Genomic DNA, 26,781 nt, shown 5'->3' on the forward strand with positions numbered 1-26,781 from the left:
ACCTATGCCAACACTTATATAGTCGCATACTTCCTTCGCTTCGATCATTAGTGTTTTTTAAGGATTTTCACAGTACATTGAAATCCTGATTTTTAGAATGGCATTTTTAAAGTTTGCTATATATTCATGTATTTTAATTGTCTCAATTTCTCGAGATTGCATTTGACTATAAATAACTTCCACGTGAGGCATTATCTGATGGAAAAGTTCTAACCAGAACTCGAATTTTTAATTACTCAAGATGTGCAAAATTCCAGTTGCTTCTGAAATCGTCTTATCTGCGTTTGCTGTCGCTTGTAGTTCCTCCATGCACTTTTTTAAGGATTCAAAATTTTCATAAACGCTGTTCACGGCGCGTATATTGAAGTACCATCTTGTAGGGGAAGGTCGGGCAACACGGCTGTCCATATGCTTTCTGAGAACAGAGAGACGCTATGGTGATCTCGAGAAAAATGTTGGTATATAGTGTATAGTGTGTTCGTGTCTAACGGCACCAGGGGTTTCCCCCATCTCCGCGTTGCTTTCATTGTGGGCGTAACAGTTCACTGTAAAGGCCAGAGATTTAAAAGTGTATGGATATTGTATGAGTGTAGTGTTGTGTATCGTTGTTCCTCTGGCCATTTAGCCGCTAGACCCCTGCTGGGGCCCAACGTTGTCCACACTATGCCTCGTGGAGGCAGACCAGGTACACTAGTATTGAAATATTTACTCTGGCAGGTCCTGCCACCTAATTTCCTGAGATTTCAGTGGCTAGGACCTTAAAAAAAAAAAAAAAAAAAATATATATATATATATATATATATATATAATAAAATGAAATTTTCGCTGAGTGGGGGTTAAGAAAATTGTGTAGAAAGGCCAAATGAGTTCAGTGTGAACGCAATTAAATTTAGTCATTATTAAATTTTAAGTTATGTGGGGTATACACTTGCATATTAGGTAGAGGTGGGGGGGAGACAGAAGGCTGGGGGAAAAGACAGAAATATGGGGACGATAGAGAAGGCGACCCCAGATAATCGGCGGGGCAGGCCCATGCCCCACCAGGCGAAGAGGGGAGCGGCAAGGAGGTGAGGGGATGGAAGATACCATCCCCTCCCCTGCGGGGGGAGAGAGGAAAAGATAGCACCATGCAAGGGAGCATGGTTTGAGAGCCAAGATGGCGAGCAGCAAGCTGCAGTTGGTCTTCAGTGGCATTGGTGTTCCCATTTGGGAAATCACTCATGGGACAAGGTCCCGTCCAATGTTGGTATCGACATGAGGTTCAAAAAGAATATTCTTGAATCTCGGGTACTACTTGTTGCATTTCTCATCATCAGATTCAGTTGGTGCGCATAGCAGTGAATAAAATGTGCATTTTTGTACACTTCTTTTATTTTAACCTGAACTCCCCCTTTCTTGCCTTTCATCACACTTGCGCCATCAAATGTCTTAGCAACCCGTTTTTGAGTATTTCCTTCGAGGATTATGTCTAACTGATCTAGAAGGCACTTCGATATTCCTATTTGCAGAAAACAGTCAAGCATATCATTCTGAATAATTTTTGAAACGCCTTTAAATGCTGTATTACTTTCAAATGGTTCTTTAAATTGGAATTCAATGTACAGGCGAAATTTATTAATCCCTGAATACTCCTGGATTTTTAGAATCATCTTTTTCGTCATGTCTGCGTAAAGTAATTTCAAACTGTCCATAAAATTTAATGCAGTCTATTATTTTAGATAATACCTCACGATTCTTGGTAACTTTTCAGTTATGTTTGCAGATCGAAAGTCTGTAGGCCTCACTAAGCTGTTCTTTAATATTTGCGCTTCCTAAAAGCGATAGTGAAATCACATTATCAATATGTTTCCTCGAACTCTCATGTTTTAGAGTATTTTCTTTCATTCTGCTTATGTATGTAAAGCCACTTTTTTGTCCACGTTAAGTCACCTCTGAACAGTAAACATGGAAAACAAATCAATGCATTTTTAACTTCACAACCACAAAACCAGCTTTTCCTTTGGTACCATTCAGTTTTAAAACTGCGAATATTTTTCTTATTATTACTTATTCCCCGCTGAGAAAATTGAATTTTTGGTTTGGGGCGGCCTTCTTTTTTAAGCTCATTTTTTTTTTTTTTTTTGGAGAGATAATTGGGAAAAACTAAGTTGCTGAAGTTTATTCACTGTCACGCGATTTACTTCATGGGGAAGCATAAAGGCCATGATCGAATCAAATTTTACAAAATCGTGTGTCGCAGAAATAATGTTTTACTTACACATCACCTCATAATATAACTTCAACTTACCAAGTTCAAGCTCAATTTCAAGTCCAAGTTCAAGCTTAACACTGACATTATTTAGCTACTTAATGGGAATTCGGGCGAATAACAAAAGGACACCGACATTGTGGCTACACACCCATCATGGTCAACGATGAAATCTGCACTGCTCACTTTACAGTGACTCTGATTCGTTTCACCCATAAAAATGTATATTGGCAAGTTGCCAATATGCTGGTTGCCAGATATTCACTGGAATGAAAAATGTGTCACTATCTGGAAAACAGTGATGCCTACAGTTAATTAAATTTCAAAGTTGGAAACGATTTCATGTTTTTATTTGTTTATTATTGAAATGATTACTGGAAATAGAGGATGCGCATACTATATGCGGGTTCTGCGTTGTGCAATATTCATTGCGTTGCATTGTTCTTCACAAAATTTCATATAACTCCGTTCACTGTATATCTAGATTTAAATAGCTGGGTTATTGATGTATTAATAATTATGGATATTTACAGAAAGTTGTTTGAAAAGAAATCATTTTTATTTTAATAAAATTCCTGCACCAAATGACTCAACAGCTGTATTGCTATTGATGGTGACGTTCACTATTTGCCATTTCGTTCTTTTAAGACAAAGCCCGGCAACGCTTAAATCTCGTACTATAACCCCGGGGGCTCACATCTGGTGAGTATAGGCTTGGCACACCCAGGGTCCTGAGTTTTTTTTTTTTTTTTTTTTTTTTTTGGCTGGTGCAGCAAAAGCCTCAGGCTACCTTGCACCATATAGCTAATAATAATAATAATGGAACCAGAGGAGGAAAAGAAAGAAGAAATACAACCCCGAGTAGCTGAAGTGGAAAGAGATGAAGTCATGATATCCAGAATAGAAGACAAGTGGAAGAAGGCTCTAACAGAATTCGGATGAATGAGCTTTACAAGAACCCACGTGATACCTAAGCAGAGGCCAAATAAAATCCTGTGGAGTGTAACAGATCACCTCAATCAGCAAATAATACCACATTACCTGACAAAAATGGTACAACGCTGGAGGCTATCCACAAGGCGTATACTGTGCTGCCAAGAGCTCGTTGGTGTGCATCAGCCAGCGCTGCTTGTTCGGCACATCCTGAGGTGCATTACACCGATTCCTCTCTATGCTTCAGACATTTGGTCATCTGCCCCTGCCTCATACCTTCAGAAGTATCTCAGTTTAGAGTACTGGTTGCTTAGATGGATGAACATGGTGGTAGGCCACCCCCTAACTATCTCCAGATCTATCCTACAAGCAAATCTGGGCACCACTCCCTGGAGACATATCATCATGACAAAAAATGTCGTCACACTTGCACGGCTTATAACGAGGCGAATTGATGCTCCATCGGTATCCACATTAATCTCTGGCTCTAGGAGGGCAAGAGGGAAGCACCCCGACTCCTGTCTCCCTCTACGTCTTACGCTGTCAAACATCGATTCCCTGAGGAACATGTTTCCAGCCAATTGTCTTCAGATCTTTAATAAATTTAGGATCCACCCTGATAGGTTCTGTGAAGACAAGCCCTACAGGAAGGAAATCCTCAAGAACTGATACCAGATTATGAACTTATAATACTCACCTGCTCCTAGACAGACTGTTTTTTTTTTTTTTTTTTAACTTGCCTATTTGTATTTGACAAAGACTTTTTGTCTTCATGCAATCATATGTTTTGTATATTACTGTATATTTTGTACATTATTGTATATTTAATCCTGTAAAAGTCTCGGTCGAGCACGCATGTACTCTTGTTTATTGTACATTGTGTTCCTCGCACCTTAGTCTGTAAATATTCACACCCTTCTGGCACAGAGCCGTCCCGGGGTGACCCAAGGTTTCTTGGGAAATAAACTGATTTTAATAATAATAATAATACCAGCCACTAGGATTAATGGAAAAGAAACGAGAGACCAATAGCACAAGAACTGAAAACAGAAGGAACCGCCAACTTAGGAAAGAAGATTTCAGCAGAAGATATAAGAAGAATTAAGAGTCAAGATAGGTCAGTTGACCAAGTACCAACAGGGTAATATAAGTAAGAGAGACAGCGTCCACAGCAAACATGAAACCAGAAATCAGAGAATAGGAGAATACTTGGACACACTGAAGCAGAACCTCCTCACACTCACCCAGAGACTACGCCGATGCAAAGAGAGAGCTCCCAGAGATAAATAAACAACCGAATCTTCGATGAGGATGAAAGAGCCTTCTACGGGAAACTGGAAGAAGATGAGAAAGCAGGAAACGGACCACCCGAGAAGAAGACGACCAAGGAGTTCTGGGGAAATTATCTAGAGCAGTGAAGTAAGACATAACAGCCGAGCCTCTTGGATAGAAGTAGAACGAAAAAAAACCAAGGATGTACAAGAAATGAGAGAGTGGGAGATTCGAGAAGAAGTAAAACAGTCGATCAGGAACACACACAACTGGCGAACCCCAGGAATTGATAATATCCACAACTACTAGTACAAGAAGCTCACTTGCACACACAACCACCTAGCAGAGCAGTTCACTCGAATGACAAGGCACCAGGAGACAATCCCGAAGTTTCTCACTGAAGGAGTCACATATCTGAAGCCTAAATACAAGAAACCCGGCAAAATACAGGCCAATCACCTGCTTCCCAACGATGTACAAGATCCTGACCAGCTGCATAACCAAGAAGATATCAGACCACTTAGAGAGTCAGACCATAATAGCCGAACAGCAGAAAGGATGCAAGGAGCAATTAACCATAGTTGCCGCAGTTATGGAGCAAGCCTACAAGAAGCACCGCAACCTATTCACGGACTACATCGATTACTGCAAGGCCTTAGACTCCGTGCCATAGCTGGCTAATAGAGACTCTGAAGATCTACAAGGTCAATTTGATAGTGACAAACTTCCTTGGAGCAACAATGGCGAAATGGAGTACCACCATTAAGGTCGAGAACATCACAACCAGATCAATCCCCATCAGAAGGGGAATCTTTCAGGGAGATGCTCTGAGCCCACTGTTCTATACCTGTACAGATGAAATAGGTGGAGATGGGCTTTTGCCCAGGAGCCACCCTTGGTTCTGGGATACATGTATGCAGTGCACCAGGAGGTCATCTATAATATGGTATTTTTTATAGGTATAACGAGAATGTTAATGTATTTAAAATTGTATATATATTTTGTAAGTTTTGTATATAAATGTAATAATTGTGTGTACAAATAAATGGAAAAAAATGGAATGTTCTGTTTAGTACTCAACCCGCTACCCACCATGCTTAACGGCAGCAAGTATGGATATAACCTCAAAGAAGGAAGAAACAACCTTTACACCCTCCCCCACCTGATGTACATGGATGACAACAAGCTCTAGGCGGCAACCGAGAAACAACTCTAGCAACTACTCAGGATCACCAAAAAATTCAGCAAGGACATCAGGATGGAATTTGGTCTAGACAAATGCAAGACCCACGCACTGCACCAGGGGAAAATTAGTTGGACGAAACTACTAGCTGCTGACTGGTAAAGAGACGAAGCTCTGACAGAAGGAGAGACCTAGGGATGATGCAGGCTCAGCAGTTAGAGCACAAGGAAATCGAGAAGTGCCTGACCGAAAAATATCGTCACAGACTCAGAAGCCTGCTGAAAGCAAAATTGAACGGAGGGAACACAGTTAAAGCCATAAACACCTATGCAGCTCCAGTACTAACATACACCTTCGGGGTCAGAGATTGGACTAACATCGAACTGGAGGATATCATGCTAAAGACATGGACAATGATGACCAAGAATCACCAACACCACCCGAAGTCAGCAGTGGAAAGAATAACAATACCTCGGAAAGAGGGAGGAAGGGGCCTGATAGACCTGATAGAGCAACAGAAAACAGAGATAGTTAACCTGAAGGATTACTTCGAGAACAACACAGCACCACTCCACCAGGCCATAAGGAAGATAGATAAGTGGTATACCCACTCAACCTCAGCAAGGAGCCCCCTCCTGCCCAGACAGCACAAGACGCGAAGCTAGAAAGATGGGCAAAGAAGACACTCCATGGCAGACACTACAATGACTTTCATCAAGATCACATCGATAACATTGCTTCCAATGCATGGCTCACAAGCGGGACCCTCTTCCCCGAAATTGAAAGATTCATGATGGCCATCGAAGACTAGGTAATCAACGCCAGAAACTATAGAAAATACATCGCAAAGGAGCCCTGAATGTCAGATGACACATGTCGACGATGCCACCTGGCCTCAGAAACGATCCAACACATCACAGGGGGTGCAAGGCGATCACCCACACTGAGTACACTCGTAGACACTACGTAGCCAGGATAATACATCAGAAGCTAGCGAGGAAATACCAGTTGGCGACAGAAAGTGTACCATACTACAACTACGAACCCCAGGCAGTACTAGAGACCGCAACGACAAGCTGTACTGGGACCGCGCCATAATAATGGATAAGACTATTCCGCACAACAGACATAACCCTTGTGGACAAGATGGAAAAGGTTACCTACCTGATTGACATAGCGGTGCCCAACACTAGCAATGTCCATAAAACCAATGAGTAAAAAATTAGGAAGTAAACGAACCTGAGACATGAGGTCAAGGAGATGTGGCATATGCAAGAAGACCATCCCAATCATTGTGCCAACCACCGGTATGGTGCCAAGGACCCTACATAGCAGCCTCGGAGCAACAGGTCTCGCAGAGAACATCTACAAGGAACTCCAGAAAGTCGCAATCCTGAACACCTGCAGGATAGTCAGAGAGTTCCTCGACCAACAGGAACACCAAACATTACAACCATCCTGTGTACTTGGTAGCAGTACCCGTCACGGAGTGGAATCACCCAATCAGGGAGAAATAATATAAGAGCAACAATAATAACAGTATTCTTGGTCGCCACCATACAACTTCCAAACAGTTTAAATTCCAAATCGTGCTTAATACGACTGACGACTATTATTATAATGGTGCAAATGACGTATTGAAGGTCTAAAGCATTTTTCCCCAAAATAATGAAGAATTTTCGCTCGAATTAGTTACTTACCGCACGTCAACAACGGGAAGAAGTTCGAAAAGCCTTCAACATCGCAGATAAATGCTGCAGAAATTCAAACTAGTCTGTTAAGAAAAGTTGCATATAAGCTGCATTGAAAACGAAATTGGATTACAGCGCATGGAATCCTCATTATGTGCAACAACAGTTTTCAGAAGATCTTGATAAACGCATGAAATCTGCTGAAAATAAGTTATTATGAAAGAAGATCATTCCGATCTGTCAAAAACATTCTGTGGTAGAATGAAGAGTGGTACGTGTTCAAGAAGTTTTCAATCGCCGCATTATTGGGCACATGGATATTTTTATTCCATCGGAGGTTCCAGGCACTAGGAATATTTGAGAGGTCTCCTTTTTTTGTAATTAATATTTTCGATTTCATTTGTAGAGTTCTCTGCTGTGTTTACATGTATGCGCATTCATTTTAAAATGCATACCCTAGGACATTATTATTATTATTATTATTTTAGGGTTGCCCTTAATTAAATACATTAACCCGTATTTGTGTCTATAAATTGCGTGTGTTCTATGGTCGATTTGCCTGTTTTGCTGGACGAAAAACCCCAGTTACTGGTGAGAAAAACCTTACTATCTCCGCCTGAGACCGACTAACTCAGCCACGGAGTGAAAAAAGCCCATTAATGTTCCTCGCGTCATCGACGGGATTCGAACCCAGGCCTTTTCCACCCGGTGTGGGGAGGACGGTGACGATACCACTGTGTCTGTATTTGTGTCTGTAAATTGCGTGTGTTCTATGGTCGCATACTTTAGGACAGTCGCTGAATTGGCTAGTCCGCTTAGCTTTCAATTCACGTTTGAAGCTCACGATATAACGGCGGGGACATGACCCAAATAGGGACGCGGAAAGATGGCTCTGATTAGGTATTGCGAGTTTGGAAAGAGTTGAGAACATGAAAGCCAGACCAAAAATCACTGGTTCATTTAGTATGATGGACAGACACTTTGGTCCGAATTTTGTTACGAGACATTACGAACGGGAGGGCCGTAAGTGGCTCTCACACGGAAGAGCCACTTAAGGCCACACACGGAAGAGCCACTTAAGGCTGCTTGAAGATATGTCTAACCATTTCAGAATGGTCAAAACATTGAATTAACATTCATGCAAAGTGGGCCTTCCCTCCACATTTCTTGTCCCAATTTTTCGATGGAATTCGAACTCAGGTTTTTTCCACCGGATGTGGGGAGGACGGCGATCCTACCAACTGTGCTACCCACGAGAGCATAAAATGGCATATTAAAAAAATTGAACACAAGTGTGCTAAGAGATCTGCCACTTTCAAAGCTGTAAAAGAATTTTGAAATAATAGATACAAATTAAAACTTCACTCCCACTTGTTCAAAAAAAAAAAACATGAAGGTAGGCAATTCGCTCGTTACTAATTATTTGATCCCCGTGGTTCGTGAGGATTTGGAGTTGTTAAATCATACCTTTCACACCGATGAATCTGCAAATTACATGAAATTTGGTTTCACCTCTCCGATTACAAGGAACCACAAAATACAAGGAAAAGGGGCAGCGAGAAATAAGAATTTGCATTTCAAAATCTGTGTATGGAGATGCGGCACTACCTCAGCCGCATATGATTGGACCTATTCTGTTCTGTTTAAGGATTTCTCTTAAATTCTGAAGAAGCTATCTACAAAGTTTCTAACATTTGCACTGCAACCTAGATAATAATGTCAGACCGGCTATTTCAAAGCGATTTACTTATAGTTATAGATAACACCAAATTATAATGTGAGACAAGTCACAGTAAACAAAAGATGTAATTGAAAAGCAAAAGAGAAGTAAACTAATTTTTAAAAAATAACTGAGGCGTTATTGTACTGTCTATATTCTTTGGCCAGTTTGATTGTTTTGCTGGATGAAGAACCAAAGACTGGAGGCGCGAAATCGCGCAGCTCTCGCCAGACAAACTGAAAAGTACCCATAAAAATTCTTCCCGTCTTGACAGGATTCGAACTCTAGCTTTTTTCGCGCGATGTAAAAGGATAATTATCGCCCTTCCACACCAAAAGTAACGTATTACTCAATTCTCCCCAACTCCCATACAAAAAACGAGAAAATTTTCAAACTTAAACTTATTTCACATTATCCTAGATGTTCTTTCACTGAATAATTCCTAATCTTATGATTATGCTGCGAATATGCAGTATAGTGTTATATACTGCATCTTCACAGCATATAATCAATAAAGTGAAAATATCTCTGTATTTACCACTCTTCCCTTAGTTTCTGTTTTCCTCCCAGGTAAAGTTTTAATATAAAGTGAAATGACCTAATTAAAATACTCTTGCAAGTTTACCTCCACGAGATACTACTCACCTAGCATAATGATGCGTGTGGATTTATAGCAAGATATGTTATGGTGGGAAGGGATGCATGGTAAATGACATCAAGTGTCTAGAAGTGCATTAGCTTTCTGAGGAAAAGTGGAACTGGAAGTCGGACACCAACTCAATCTCAGTATATGACGAATTATTTTCTGCCCCGTTTATTTTCTATGTAAAGTGTCACGAAGAAATATAGTTGTTTCCTCTGTTGCTAAGAAACTTTAATCGTTTGGGCTGATATTCAAATTACCTCGATGCTTTCTGTGGCTGCCCTCATTTATGATTGTCTCGCTTCATTTGTAGGCATCTTCTACATTACGTCCTGGAGGTACTCTCCATTCGTAAGCTCGTTAAAGAGTGCACTCCTTATAAAGTGGATGGCAGACTCGATGATATAGCACACTATATAGCAGTGTAAATTCATCTTTCCCTTCATTCTTCCCTCTGTTTTAAGTCCAATTATGGACCTGGCAGATATATTCTGGTTCTATCCATCTCTCTCTTTTTTGTAGAAAATATTTTAGTTAGTTTATATAAAATATTTGAAAGGAATTCTTGTCAACAGCAAAGTTTTTACGGTTACTATCTTTTCACACGGTGTGGAAAAATTAGAATCCCATCAACACTGGGGTAGGGAGAATTTTTTATGAACTTTTCCATAACGTGGTCGAATTCTGTCTCAAGCAAAGGATTGCATAATGTTTTTATCATTGAAACTCTGGTTTTTCATCCAGAAAAATGGGAAACCCAATCATGGATTATAAAATTTGCAGGCACAGTACACACTGAACCGCATAGTCCTCGTGTAAAAATATGAAATTAACTTTGTTTGAATATAAAACAGTTAGACCATGATAATCCATCCATTTCTGGGGTTAAATCATTCGGAAGAGCATCATATTATAGCATTTTGCGTAATCGTCGAGCCGCCAGGTTTATTAATTTCCAAGACTTTTCAGGGAATCTGTCTCGTTTATTAACACGCCAAGTCATGGTCATCACAACCCTACATCTAGTACTCAGAAATACATAATCTTCAGTTACCGTCGAAGAACTGCAACCCAATTAGTCCAGATTTGCAAACAGATTGCAGTCCCTAAGAAGCTCTCTCGTTATCGTCGACTGCCCTCTGTCAACCATCTGTACCGTCTTAGAAAATTATATGAAAGAGGGAAACATAATTGGCCGAAGGGCTGTCTGTGGTAACCCAGCACACAGAGAGAAAATCGTGTTGTTCTAATGCTCCCCAGAAGAAGAGAGATAATGTGGTGAACCATATCATCGGGAATTATGGTTGTGGGTTCATCCGAAAGCTGCAGTTAGAAAAAAAAAACAGGAAGTAAAGCTAATTTATACTGCATGCCAACAAAGCGACTTCGATGTATACACCCCATTTGCGGACTCTGTATTGATGCCTCATAGTCCAGAAAACCATGGCGCTTATCTTAAAAGAAACTGACAGACGAAAGCAATGTGGACTTTGAGCAAGTCAAAGCAACTGTCACAGCTTACTTCACCAACAGCAAATATCACTTCTCAACTAACGTTCAGAGTTTCCTGGCAAATTCACTTGATTTGTGATCTGCTGGTGTGAATGGCTTTCACATATCTTTGTGAAACCGCATTTTCTGAATTAACAGCCATCAAACTTAATGTAGCAGATCTTAGCGCGTAAATTTCTTAAATCTGCACAAGGCTGGATATTATAAACTTCATCGTAAATCGGGAATTTTCTCTTTAAAGCCTGTGTTTCCTCTGTATAAGTGTATTTCCTTTTACTCCCCTTTTTGTTGTAAGGTGTACTTTATTAATGACATTGGACATAAGGCTTGGTAACTGAATTTTATTATTATTTAATCAGTAGCAGGTCAAGTATGACTGTGCCCCACAATAACATATCAGCTAGAGGACTACACTTGCACAAAAACTTGGTATGCGGATTTCTCAGCACAGGAAGTTGTGAAAAACGGCGTCAAAATTAATATAGATTCCAAAGGCATTAGGTGGAATTTAACACACAGGTTCTTACCAATGAAAACTCTAAAGCTGAGATGTCTATTATTGCGTGTTTGCAATCCCTCATGACGGGAAGAAACACAAAAATTAGTTTTCTGTTTATACTCCGTGGTTCCTTGAAGGGTTCACAATAGATTACAGTCTCCATTACCGTCAACTCAAACGAATGTTGAAATGCACTTGCTTTTGTCCACTCGGCTACAGCGACAAAGTGGTCAAAATTTATAGGCTTAATCAGGATATTTCTCACCTGTGGCCGACAATTAAGGAATTAGGAATGCGCCTTTTATTTTTGTTAATTTTCATTAAATTATTATTTGATAACTAAATTAATTTATTTAATTATTATAATCCTTTACAAAATACGAATTAAGTTATTAGTATTGGCTTATGATACAAAGACGCCAGATTTCCCTTGTGTTTCTCTCCGGTAAAGACTGATCGAAGTGTAACTTCGAATTTCTCTAAGTTGTCGCCTCACCTACCGATGGAGGCAAACTTCTTTTAGCGATTAATAATTCACTGACTGAAGCAAAACTTCCTACACTCTATTCTCTATCTCGTCCAACTTATTTTGAATCACTGCCCTTGTAGTTCAAGTGTCATTAATTCGGGAAATTTTCATCTTCAGTCATTTTAATATCGCTACTCAAAAGCTTTCTAAACTTCACTCAGGTCTCCTCTAAGGTATCTGGTTATCAAGTTCTGTAGCCCACATATTAGAAGATGTAGTAACCCTTGGTATGGGCACCCTTGTTTTTGATTAGAAGTGTTCCCATTCTTTGGACCTTTCCACGCAACTCGCGAACGTGTGGTGTTCCAAGTACGGTCTCACATTGCCTTATTCGGTGCAATTATAACTTCTTCATGTCAAGCAAGCAACTATAACATAAATCATCGAAAGGACGCCATGGGCCCTGTTTGCCACCTCTATGCACTACATAGAGAACTTAACAATGATCGTATCGTAATCCTAAAATTTCTTTCTTCCTCTGTCATTTTTACTTTAATCTCTACAAGCGTATAAGTTATTTTAGGATTGCTATTCCGCAAGTATAAAACATTGCATTTTGCAGCATTAAAATATAGTTGCAACTTACCATTCCCGAAACCTATAAAACATCGTCCAGGATCAATTTGCATGTTCTGCAAATTTTTACATCGCTCTATACCTTTTCTTGACGGATTTATGCGTGGACAGACGAGCACTATCTGGAGAGAAGCTCCTGCCAAAGTAGGGCCTGAGGAAATGGTATCAGAATCTTCGTTTGAAAGATGCCTGTAGGAAGAAAACAGTTCATCCTGCGCATCGTTGTCCCCGACAGTCTAAATTCGTCCATGGTTCTTCATTGTAATGATTAATGCGAAGTACCAATTGAGTTAATCAGTTTGGTTATCAAAGACTACCTCATACTATTATACATCCAGGAGGGTACACAGTGCATATTAGCGCCGTCCTTCCCACATCGCTCTGAGTGGAGAAGGCAGGGCTCTTTTCACAACGTGGTTAAGTTGGTCGGTTTCGGGCGCAGGGTTTATGGTTTTCGCGCAGCAAACAGGCAAATCAACAGAACACACGTGATTTGCAGATACAATGCTGACGCGTCAGAGGTTTAGCTGCTTTGTCAATCAATCGCTTAACACCGCTCGCGCGCGCGCACGCACACACACACACACACATATCATTCAGTAAGACTATAATCTGATTTGCTCTTTTCTTCTTTGTATTTACATACGTGTAAAATTCCTTTCTTGGTCAGCGATTTCTCATAGTCAGCCTTCTTCCAGCCTGTTTGATCTGTAACAGTATCCCATTTCTGGAGTACTATTACAGATCAACTTACAACATTTATATGCTTCAGAGCTCTTCATCGCTCAGTAACTGTCCCATGCTCACTTTTTTGCTCGATTTAACTATCCAGTTCCTTATTCATTCACCTTGACGTCCTTCTAGTGCCATATTTTCGTAAGAGTATGTGTGAATATATACACTAGTGTGCAAAATTTAAGGACCAATCAGGTTTTCACCTGTAGCTTCTCATAGGAGCGGCCTGGATATGGGAAAAGCATACCAAAGGAACCTCGTGAGGCGCAGAAATGATGAAGGAAATAACACCGACAAGACGGAAACAAAACGGTACAGAGGGACTTTATTCAAAAATGGCAAGATAGCACTGGCTGCCATAATATAGATGATTACTGCCAAAGATGAAACAAAGGGAAGAGGTGGTCCTCAGTAGGAGATATGGCCACCCCTAATGTCGATGCAGGCTTTGCACCGCCTGTCCATACTTAGAACGATCTTTGATAAGTTCTTGTGGTAATGTCGTCCATTTCTCTGTCAGCGCCATCTTCAGCTGGCGAACATTTTCTGGTGGGTGTGGATGTGCCGCTAAGCATCTCCGCAGAGCGTCCCATATGTGTTCGATGGGATTTAGATCGAGAGGAACTGGCAGGCCAATCCATACGAACAATGTCCTCACTTTCCAAAAGCATATCAACAGCTGCAGTGAGATGGGGTGTGGTGTTATCATCCATAAACACGAACTCGGGGCCAATGGCACCTCGGAACAGACGCACATTGGGAAGGATTACCTCAGTACAGTAGCGTGCACCGGTACAGTACCTCCTTCCAGTATCTAGAGTTATGCGCGTCCATACAAGATAATGCCTCTCCAGACGAGAACACCTCATCAGCATCTTCATCTTTGTTTCTGTTCTATGGTGGCCCCATGACTTTTGCCCAAATCCACCTAGAATTATAATCAGACATGTACTCTATGAATATTACAGGTGGCCTGAACATTATATTCAGGCCACCTCACCACCAGGAAGCAGTCACCCTCAGGCAGCTGCTTCCTGGCGCCCGTCCCAAACACGTTTTCCAACCTGGGTCTACTAAAGCTGTCATTATGCGAATTGGCACCAATCCTGCACCCACCTGAGATAGTGCCATACAGGTGGGTGCCAACACCCTGCAGCCAGGCTTGCCCAATCCCGAGTGACAGCAAAAAAAAAAAATAAATAAATAAAATAAATAAATAAATAAATAAAAATAATAAATAAATATAATAAAATAAATAAATAATAATAAAAAATAATTATAAATAAAAATAAAATAAGAAATAAAAATAACAAATTAAAATAAAATAAAAATAACAAATTAAAATAAAATAAAAATAACAAATTAAAATAAAATAAAAATAATAATTAAACAAACAAAAAAAAATCAGTGAAATTTCTCCCCACATTGCCAAAGTAAGCCAGGAAAAAAAAAATAAATAAATAAACAACCTGCCATTCCATTTACGGAAAAACACATTGCAATCCCGCACCAAGTAGTCAATACTAATTATCCTGGTGCCAGCATCCCGCATTCTAGTAACTCACTAGTTTGCCATCACACAGGATGTAATCGTAGGAGCTAGGCTTTCTATATCTTTTTCACAACGTGGCCAATTCAATCGGCCCCGTTGTGAAAAAGACCAATAAAAATTCCTAGAGTCCTTGATGGGATTGGAACACAGGTTTGTATAATCGTGGGAATTCCTTGGAGATGGGTGTAGTTGTATCAACATGACAAAGCTCCTTGACACAAAGCACAGTCATTGTATCGGTGATTTCAGGAGAATAGTATGGAGAAGTTGCCATTTCCAGTTCATGTCCTAGATCTGATTCCAAGCGAATACCTGTGGAATAGTTTCGGAATCACAACGAAGAGCAAGAGCGAGACATCCTAATTCAAAAAATGGGGCAAGATTCCGGTCTCCAAATATTAAAAACTTCTACAAAATGTCCCTCGTTGGGGGTGGGGGGGATGATGCTTCCTATGAGTTAATAGACACTTTAAACACAATTTAATGATGCCATTAAATTCCATAGAGGTCATTAAAGAATTATATTTTCAAATTTTCCTTTTACAAAGAAACTACCAGACCACAGTAGTTTACAATAAATCATGAATACAATCGTTAATCGTATTTAGCAGTCACGGGCTTGAACCCGACCCACTCAAAGAGTCTGCTACTGCACTCTCGCACCTGACCTCTTCAGGTAATTAAAGACCTCCTCAGGTCTATGTCAGGTAATTAAATATAAGATAGCGAGATATGACATAAAATAAATAAATTACGTTTACGGTCGGTTGTCTTTTTCAGCGTGATGAACCCTGGGAAAATCAAGAAACTCTCGACCACTATTATAAGCATTCACAAAAGTTCCTTCTGTACCATCCGGAAATATCGCTAAACCTTCACTCGGCAATGAGACTGGAACTCAGTATTTATGTATGTACACAGTGTGACAAAGCAGCGCTTCTATTTACTACGCTACCAGAAGATATAAACCCTTAATGTCCCAAAGACTGTGCAAAGATAAACACCGAATAAAATAAATAAAACAAAACGTATCAGCGCAAATGCCCATTATAATGTAATCCATTTAGTTTACAAATAATGTAATCCATTTAGTTTACAAATAAAATTGTACTCACTGTCTGACCTTCTTCAATTCGTTTTTTTTTTTATCCCAAGGATGTAAAACGTCGGTAAAAGTTTAAATTCAAATGCAGTGCTTTGCATTTCAGCCTCGTTAACAAATAGTAATAATTAATGATTTATAACAAGAAAAAAATCGAGCAAAAAGCAGACTTTTATGAGTTAACCGAGAAAATGTTTCTGCGCATCCGCCATATTGCTCATTCATTCCACCAATCATCGCACTGTAACAACAAACATCATAACCAGAAAAAAAAAAAACAAAACGGAATAATAATGCCTGCATTTCTGCTGATCTGATTTTAAGTAAATTTGGAGAGGAGAGTCTCAACAAATCGTTCTCGTGGAGCAAAATATAAAATATCATTAAAATCCATCCACTAAGAGTCGAGTTATTACATGCTGACTAAAGAAAGGACAAAGAAATAATAATTGCAGAATTTCCACTGGTCCGATTTTAATGAAATTTGGGGAGGCTCGATAAATTTTCTTAAAAGGGCCAAATACAAAATTTTCATCCACTAGGAGTCGGGTTATTACATGAGGACGGATTAAGGGACATGGTGAATAGAATAAGTGTATTATGCATATATGCTAATGCGTCTAAAAAGAATGTTAAAACAATAAAGAACTAGTAAACAACTAAGACTGCCCTTACCGTTATAACTTTAAAGAGATTCCAATAAAATAGAAAAACCTTATTCTAGCATGCTGTTTACTTATATTCATGCTTAAAAGAGCAAGACTGTACTCCAGGGACACTTACCTATACATGTCGCCAGTAACGATAGAGTCACGAGTCACCTGTTTCTTTTTGTTTGCAGATGTTGTATTATGATGACTTAACAAAATATACGAAGGAAAACATCTCCACAGTCATTGAAAGAGCGCCTGGAAAAAGAAATAACAACAAACAAACCTAATTTAGAAAATGATTCATCTACAGAAAATAAGCAATGATTTATTTCCTAAGAGATACTGTAAATTTAAATAGGACGCGAGTTTTAAACGCTGTCAATAAACACCCAATACTGATTTATTAAATTATTAAGGAATATAGTTGTTAATAAAAACAAATAGCACGTGATTGTACAATTGAATTTATATTTAGAAACGTGACTTTTGCCATTGTAAACTTTTGTCCAATAATAAAGAATATTTCTTAGTAAGCTCAAGATGTTTGCTAATAAATATTCGCTTATTTAATTAAAAATTTAATTATTTTTATTATTAAATGAAGTTCTTGTAAGTTTTGTTGTTAAATACTGGAATTATTTATTTGGACGCAGGTTTCTATCAGCTAAGACTGTTTCATGATTATAGTTTGCAATAACGGAGCAGATAAATGTTCAATAGACTTACACTGCTTATAAATCAAATATTAATTCAGAATAATTTTTTCGATCTTGAACCTGCTGTACTAATTAATAATAATTACATTAATATTGACGTTAAAAAAAATTTTACTGGCGTTATTCCAAAAATTTTGTAACGAAAAACCGTCACGAAAATTTATTCCAGTTTTATTTATCTTCTACTGGACCAAATTTAATGAAATTTTGCAAGGAGCTTCATCTTCGCACTCTACTAGAGGAAAAACTTTCAAACCTCTGAAAATTGCAGTAGTTTTTCCAGAATAGTGGAAAATATGAATATGTGATCATGGAAATTTTCTCACGTAATAAACGGGATAATGGGGACGTATAGCTTATCATTGGAAAGCTGGGGGATTTAGAAACAGAAATATTAAGGTTTTAAGATGCAAGAAAACTTTCGGAAATGCGTTAATTCGAAAACGCATCTGGTTTAAAGTGACCTGGTATTTTCGGATTGAATGTCATTTTTTTCTTTACAGTTAAACTCTGAGACTGGAAAAGAGTTGTGCACATTTATGAAAACATTCAACTTGGACATGTCATCAGATTTTCGATAAATACAACACGTAATGGAACAACTATAGGGTATTTAGTCGTGAACTCTTCAATGTAAAAATTATATATCCTACTTTAGTCATCACAGACCAACACTTTCAGTAACCGATATTTAATTATTATTAATAAAATAAAAACATTGTTATATTATTATCCACGAATTTTATTAATATCTGAAAATTAAACCGTTTTTAACCCCTGCCGATGACTCTTAAAACGACTCTGTAAATTGCATGTGTCATGAGATCGATTTTCTGTTTGCTGGAAGAAAAATCCAAGTTTCTGGGAGAAAAAACCATCTACTCTCGTCTGATACCGACTAACTCAGCCATGTTGTGAAAAAGACCCATAAAAATTCCTCCTATCATCGGCAGGACTCGAACTTAGGTCTTTTCCATCCAGTGTAGGGACAAAGTAAAGAAAAAAACAGGTACTAGACGAAACATCGCATTTGAAAAAAGATAAAACTTGCTTATACAAACAATTATGCTGCTGCTATTGGTTGTAGAAAGGTGAGAATATTAATAGATCACGTTTGTATCCTTCTAATTAGAAAAGGGGACAGTTGACGACGAAGTTTGCTGTGAACACTTACTCCTGAGAATGCGTGTCCTGCTCTGTTGTAAGCAGCTGATATAATACCATTTCGTAACATAGCATTATCTATGAGTGATCGATAACGCCAATGGCACTAACCATCGCTTGACCTTGTACCACTACTGTGATTTCTTCGTTAATGCATTCGACATCCTTTTTATCACGTCCAACTCATATTTAGAGAACCCCCATTACTTTAAACCACGAGTGTACAATCTTTGTTCATTTGGGCTTCATAAAAATTACTCTGCATGAAATTGATATTAAAATAACAATAAATAAGTGCAGTATTACGTACCATATTTAAAAAAATGGTAACGATTATTTTTAAATTGAGATCCGAAATTTTTCTACAGAAGGTAAACATTACGAAGGCACGAAGTGCTCTCCATTTAGCATTAGATTCACTTGCATGTAGCTCACCTTTAATATTTTCGAAAGGGCTGTTTTGGTTGGCTACAGTGATGCTTCTCCATTATCCAGTTAATTTTTATCACTGGAATACTACAGAATAGCATTACTCATGTCAAAATTATTGATTAACGTTGTTTTCCTGCGAAGAAAGAGCGCAAAGTTATGGCGTTAGAAGAAAGGATAATTAAATCAGATAAATTTAATAGCGGAAATAGTTGCTCCCCATTTGCAGGATAAGAAATCAACTATTCGTTTCATCAAAAAAGGTTTAGGATTAAATAAGGGCAAGTGCTACAGTTTTTAGTTAATTTACCAGTAATACAGATAAAGGATAAAGTGTTCATTATCTACCGCTCCAGGGGTTTCCCCCATCGTGTTGTGTACTCTGTGTGTCACAGTACTTTGTGAAGGCTAGAAGTTTCAAAAAAGTGTAAAATGTTGTGTAACGCAATCAGTAAATATCCAACTGGTGTGACGTTTTTATGGTGTTCCTCAAGGGTGTTCCTTATGGTGTTCCTCTTTGTTATTATTATTATCAGTTTATCAATCCTACAGGATTCACCCTTGAACAGCCGTAGGCTAAGAGGGTGATAACTACATGCTTAGGTGCGAATTACTACATGCACAAGATGTTATGTTGCAGTACATGCCAATTCTACCTGCTAAAATATTTACACGAGTCTTATTTATAACGCATTATTTACATGATTCGTATTTATAAAATCTTATCTAGAACAACAGCCAGCTTATATTTATAGTATCTTGAAATTTACTATTCAGAGACATTCACTTGAAATGGAAGAAACTCTTGGGTTGAGTGCTAGAAGGACCAATTTGATTATGAAGATACAAGATGGGCAGCCTTATACAAAAGTCTCGATTGATATAGACACCATTAGACTTGAGCGAGACCTGCTCTTTGTTATTTCTAGAGTTTATGCTTGGAGATAGCTAGAAGTATCTTGTAGACAGCAAAAGTCTGTTGCACTAACATGCATAGAAGTACTGAAGCGTGATCATCAATTTGGAAGTATTCTGCACAGTTAGGTGACAGAAAAAAAGTCCCAAAACATGTTTTTGTTAAGCAGAATCTTCGCAAAGCCTTTCGGCATCAATCTTGAATATATTAAATATCTTGATTGTGTCTGCTGGGAAGTATCTCTGAAGACCGTCAAGCATGTCAATTATAAGAGAAGAGATAGCCTCCGGCCAGTAGAGAGCCTCGCGTTTGGCCATAGGTGTGAAATTATGTTGTCAATCTTTGGTGCAGCTAGCTGTCCGGTGAGAAGTTGAGCAAGCGTCAACAAAGTCCTTTTTTTCAGCTGTCCTTGATGCTTTACTGGTTCCATTTCAGAATTTCATCTTGTACGCAGATGATGTAAAAGACATCATCGTCTGCGAAGACCACCAGGCTGACCTTAACACTCAAGCTCAAAATCAGGCATTTCTAAAAATAACTCGTTTATTGAGCTGGAGTTTAATCCTCAGAAATAGCCAATAATAACTAAAAAGTAAACAAAAAATCGACATCAATCTTTCTGCTAATGGCTCAAGCACTCAGCAGTCTCATCTCTACGGATCTGAGGCTCACGTGAGATGAGAAACCATCAGTCAAGCAACATTTCACCAATGTGAAAACCAAAGTTCATGGAGCGATGCAGATTATTAGGCAGGAATTCACTGTATGAAAAACAACAAACCCGCGATCTAGTACATTTCCTACTACTACTATCTTCTCCCCTCTATGCAGCAATAATATAGTCCTCATTTCCCACTTACAAATTAATAGATTTTTCGGCATCGAATAATGCATCCAAAATGCATCGAGAGGGTCGCAAAACAACCTTTAACGTTGCCAATTCAAACCTACATATCTCGCTTGAAAGAAAGCCATGAAGACACTGTATCGCGTGCTCATGTGTTATATCTTACGTAGGGCGTCTCATGAACGCTAGTTTCACTCCGGCGTAGTACACTGTTCTAATATAGAACTCTGTAAAATGGCCAGAAATGAGTGCAGTGCTGTGTTAATGCAGCGTGTGTATTTGTTAGTATGTGTGTGTTGTAGTTCAGTTGTTTGTGGCCGCTTTGCTGCCAGGAAGCAGCGATCATCAGGAAGGCTGCTCCCCAGTACCCGTCCATGCCACGTGGTGGGTTACAAGTATTCATGTATTATCCTTAATGGATCAAATTCCGGACCGAAGGCAGTAGTGCACGTCCTATGGGTGCCAACAGATTCTTCATCCTTAGTAGAAGAAAAGAATGGCTCAACCCAGAGATGCCAGCGTCTCACTTCATCAGAGCGTGGATTCATGCATATACAAACGCGCACATAATCACACCAATTTATACAAGGATAAAAGAAATTGGAAAATAAAAAGAAAATTGTAAGAATGACAATACAACATGAAAAATCTTGCATCAAACAGATATTTGGGGCTAGTAGTCCTGCACCGATGCGCAGGTTAGCAGCTGCAGAAGGAGGTCAGAAACTATGATCAAGAATAACACGCTTAAAGACATACCGAGTTGTGAGTCTTGAGTTCATCAGAAGGATTCATCAGTGTTGCATAGAATTATTGGTATAAGTTAAATCGTTAAAGTTTCAGAATTTGCAATTCCAGAAGAATTGTGCCAGCCATGAAGACGTTTTCATTGCTTTTCGAAACTCTCCAAAGTTTTGGAAGGCAACGAAACCTTTTTGATTTGAAATAAGAACATATTCATTTCCAGGACAGAAGTGTTTCATGGAACCACAGACACAACCATCAGTAAGTGAAAGATTGAATCTGGAGTAATTTCGCATTTTGCGAACCAAGGCCTGTTAAAAGGTAAGACGAGCAAAGTCCAGGGGAAAACTACTTTTTTATATTCTTGGCAGAAGTAAACGAGATGCCAGGGATAAAAGATTTAGGTGTAACTCCTTTGGAAGAGATGGACCACTAAATTGCCACTTTTTTAATGTAATATTCTAGCATTTAATGTTTTCCCTTATTAGGATCGGCTGTAACGTCCAAAGAACTATCTGCGAAAATTTAGTGGTTTACTTCTTCTGATATGATAACTACTTCCTTTAAATATTAGGTGAATGTCAAGAGGTGAAGTTCCTGCTAAAACTTGTAATGCAGGATTAGATACTGTTCTGCACGTCCTTAACACTGCCAGAAGGAAAGACGATCGTTAAGTACGATACTAAGTGTTCATGTGCCTTGAAAAGTAGAAGAGAACTTCGAAACATCTAAACAGAACTTTTTATTCTCTGTAATCTATTTACTTAACGGGTGGAAGTCCACATCTAGATATTGTTGTCGGGTTTTAGGCGCATCAGTAACTTAGGCCATATTGCGCAGTTTTTAATATATCTGTAAATTGTGTGTACCGTTGTCTATTTGTTGAAAAACTCCATTTCACTTGTCTATTTGCTGAAAACTCGGGTTTTTTCAGAAGAAAAAATTGCTAGCTTCGCCTGAGATCGATTAACCCAGCCATTTTGTAAAAAATACCCTCAAAAATTCCTCGCGTCATTGATGAGACTATGATGCCCGTATGGGATCCCTAGAGGGAAGAGTAACTTTGATCAGTCAGAAGCCAGTTCGCATACCAAACCTGAAGTAGCAGTTATGCTCAAGCCTCTTTAAATCATAAATTCCTCGAACATATGTTGCCTCAAAACACAGCCAATTTCATCAACAAAAAGACATTGATATGAAGAGGTATAATAATGACATAATATACAGGATGCATAAGATTGGAAATACATATCAAATTTTAGAGTTTTAGTAATCTAACACAACTGCATCCTCTTCGGCTCCCACCCAGAAGCATCACCAGAAAAGGAGTATTTCACTCTTTAAAAATTCTCTGAAACAGACGAAGATTCGCAATATGCAGAACTGTGATCCCCCTTGTTCCTATCTTTTCGAGTATACTGCTCAATAGGAGCTTTGGATCTTCAGTCCTATCGGTTATATATCACTCAAGCCTCCACTCAAATGTATTTTTCTGGCATTAGGCAGACCTCAATAGAGGATCTAACCACCTTTACACCATTATTCCTCTTCTACTGCCCTACTATTTGTGTGAATGTGTTTGCGCGAGTGCTGGCAGCACCAGTTCTCCTAGTGCGGGACAGTACGAACATCCTTTATTTTTTAAGAAGTTTAGTACGAAATAGCGATGTCCGCTATGGTTTCTGCTCAGTTGTGGCTCAATTCATCATGTTGCAGACGGACATTGGACAGGTTTTCCTGGTAAACACCTACCTGATGGAAAAGTGGCCAGAAACAACTAAACAACACATCTCACTGCCAAATCGTACTTTAGAATGGACAAAATGACAGAATTTGTGTAACAATCCAGTACTCGCTCAACTGGGTTTTGTCGTTTGCACGGGACTGCCGATCTCTGAAAAGACTGGAAAATACTTGATATAAGTATTATCCAGATGATTGACCGGGGTTCAAGCCCTTGACTGTTGAATACGGTGCTGTTTCTTGTATTCCGTCTGTCTTGTGAACTCCTCTGACCGTTTGGTCGTCCCGGAATATAAACAAAATTTATTTATTATCTGAGAGAATATATCCCTGCTTCAAAATTCAGAGAAATTAAGAAAGAAATAACAACAACAAAAAACCACACAAATCTCTCAACCCTTTATTTCAACTTTAACGTAAAAGCAGTCTTAACACCATTTTTATTTTTGGCAGTTTGTTGCAAGAAACATGAAAAGAGTCTCATCTTGACCGTTAGTAACTTCATCTGGTGGACATTCTCTGACCAATGTTTGCTGGAAAAAGACTTTTCCTCAAAAATGTAAAGTTATTTCTCCGAAGAAAGGCTATTTGTATGGATCATGAATGCAGTTAAGTTAAATTTTCTTCACTCCAATACAAATTGTTGATCCTCCAATATTTTGTATCAAATAACACACATATTTAATATTTTTTGCTTTTAATTCCTTTACACAAGGACATAATCACAGGACTGACAGTCCTGAGATTATGTCCTTGTTGACATCTGTGGATGCCCTCTCTGTTAGTGGGTGGGGACAGAGTGAAGAAATTCTAGAAAATCTCGTTTATCCATTGTGAGAACGATCATTTCAGTTTTGTGAAGATGCCCCTGGTGGGGAGAGAGAATCCATGAAAGCGGCAGCAGTAATTGCACGTGACCCCACCCTTCTATCAGCTTAACGAGCCCTTTCATAATGGTTTATGCCGCTATCGTGACATAATCGAGATGATTTAGTTCCCTGTTAATATTTGACGAGTTTGGACTTGCATTTCTCGCAGGGCGAATTTTTCTTCGAACAAGATTTTTATTGAAAGTTTTTTTTTATTTATTTTGTACAAGAATCTTGTGCTGTAAATCAGTTCCTAGCGTGTTTTAAACCAAATGAATGATATGACAAACAGCGGATTCTTGGGTGAAAATTTTATAGCCAGCGCGGTAACAAGTCTGCATAGGAAGGCCAACTCAATTTTTATGAAAGTGGCCCATAGTTTACGCTGTTTAATATGCCTTAGAGATTTAACATCAATTCTAGTAACAATATTAAGTCCTGAATATTAGCCATAGGTGTAAGAAAAACCCAGTCCTTTGCTGCACAAGTTAACTACTTGTGTGCTTTTGTCCTGACATACTATTATTTTTAGGCCACCCGAATAATGAAATTCATCTGCCATGCTGTGTCTTATGTCTGTTAATTGCGTGTGTTCTATGGTCGATTTGTCTGTTTGCTGGATGAAAAACCCCAGTTTTCTGCGGGAAAAACCTTGCTATCTACGCCTGAGACCGACTAACTCAGCCACAGAGTGAAAAAAGCCCATTAAAGTTCCTCGCATCATGGACGGGATTCGAACCCGGGCCTTTTCCACCCGGTGTGGGAAGGACGGTGACGATACCACTGTGCTAGCCGCGCAGACTCTCCTGACATACGATAGCTGCAGCGGAACTTCTAATTTTTCTGAGCTGTCAGCCTCAGTTATCCGACTTATTATGGTAATTAACAATTCGCCAGCTAAAGGAAAACTACCTAAAATCTATTTTAGACCTCTTTCTTCATAATTCGAATTTATGGCCCTCCTGGAATTATTTTTAACTCTTTCAATAGTTTTAAGTACATGGATGATGACTGATGATGTAATTGTATTGGAGACTTTAATTTATCAACTCCTCTTCCATCTGATGTCACCCAACCTTTTGTAGATCAGATGGAGCTTGTGAGATTTGCGACCAGCCTTTCCCTCCAAAGTTTAGGAAGTGCTTACTAATGCTGTAGCCTCACCCTCTTTCATCAACTCTCTCTTTTGTTCGAGCATTATTCGAGTCGATATTTCTTTCCCAGTTAAAGCTGTAAAGCGCTTTCTGGATTTGGGTATCTTGTCTATAATGAACACATACTCTCTGTAATATTGCAGTTTCATCTCTCTCTGACTTAAAAACGTCAGTAATTTTCGTCCTGATTATTTTTGGGTAAGATTATTTCGGATTAATATTCCCACTGGTTGCATTAAAATTGCCAGCCATTTCTTCTTTGTTGTTTTACTCCATCTTTACAATCTCTAAAAGAAGCTGTTTTGTCTCTTCACAGATGAAATGTTATCGTATATTATTTCTCCAAAAGTGTTCCAATCCCACCAACTTGATTGACTTCCCTCTCATTTCAATCTGTTCGCCATTAATTAAAATATTTAACAAAATTGTGTTGTTTCTACCTTCATAGATTATATTGTTGATTTTGGACTAGGGCATTAATCATAATAAGACTAAATACGGGAACTTTGCTCTTTCACTTTCCATCTCGACATTTTCTCTCTCCATTCAGTCTGTAGCTGTCGCTCCTGTTTTATAGATTCAAAGATAGTTTGCCACCCATTGCATTAAACTTAACACTATATTGAGAGCTTTCGGAGGACTAAAATGTGAATCATGTAACAGAAGTATGGATTCAAATCTGCTCACAGATCCACCAAAACTCTGGATCATTTTACACAGCCTACTTTTTTATAAGAATTGAAGCTTCTGAAACTTATGTTTTCATTCTTTTTTTTTCTTATATCAATTAAATGTGTTCGTAAAAATCGATCGGAACCTTATCATGGCTCATCAACAAGGTTTAAGTGAAAATAAATAGAAAAAAGACATTTCATCACATAACCACATTTGAGAAAATACCTAAAAAGTCACCCAATAAGAGCATGCGTAATCGATCGATATTAGCAGACCTACATTTACATTCTGTTGGTTTAACGGTTGAATTGACCATGTAACAAGAGAGAGCAAATATAGTCATCATGATCGATTACAAATAAATTGTTCACAAAGCTACAACTGGCGCTTTTCTTAACATTTACAGAATACTTGTTTTGTCTGTAAACACTCTGGAAAATCGCTTAAGGCTAATGCCAAGCACTGTGCATCCTTGTTCATTTATATTTCACATCTCTAAGTGGACACAAGCTCCACTGTAATGATTTTCTTTGTTGGTATCAATAAATGAAACGTATTTAGCCTCAAGTAGTATGTTAGAGTGAAACGCCGTCGTAAAACACCCTTCAAAGTATTGTGGGTTTTCTTTCTATACAAAATGTACGAATTCCTGACAATCAGAAAGGAAGGGCGTGAG

The 26,781-nt window shown here is 38.7% G+C and overlaps 1 protein-coding gene across 1 annotated transcript in view; it reads right to left on the bottom strand.

The window, feature by feature from the left end:
* The window catches only part of LOC150080458 (beta-1,3-galactosyltransferase 1-like), a 46,977-nt gene extending 29,939 nt beyond the window's left edge, over nt 1-17,038 (bottom strand). Inside the window, exon 1 of the mRNA XM_090380973.1 lies at nt 16,979-17,038. The gene's annotated coding sequence lies outside the window, so the exon portion shown is untranslated. The remainder of the gene's footprint in view (nt 1-16,978) is intronic.
* Nucleotides 17,039-26,781: the final 9,743 nt, after the last annotated feature.

This window comes from Mastigoproctus giganteus, chromosome 9 (genome assembly GCF_048544385.1).
Source record: "Mastigoproctus giganteus isolate SK-2022 chromosome 9, ASM4854438v1, whole genome shotgun sequence".
Lineage (NCBI taxonomy): Eukaryota > Metazoa > Arthropoda > Arachnida > Uropygi > Thelyphonidae > Mastigoproctus > Mastigoproctus giganteus.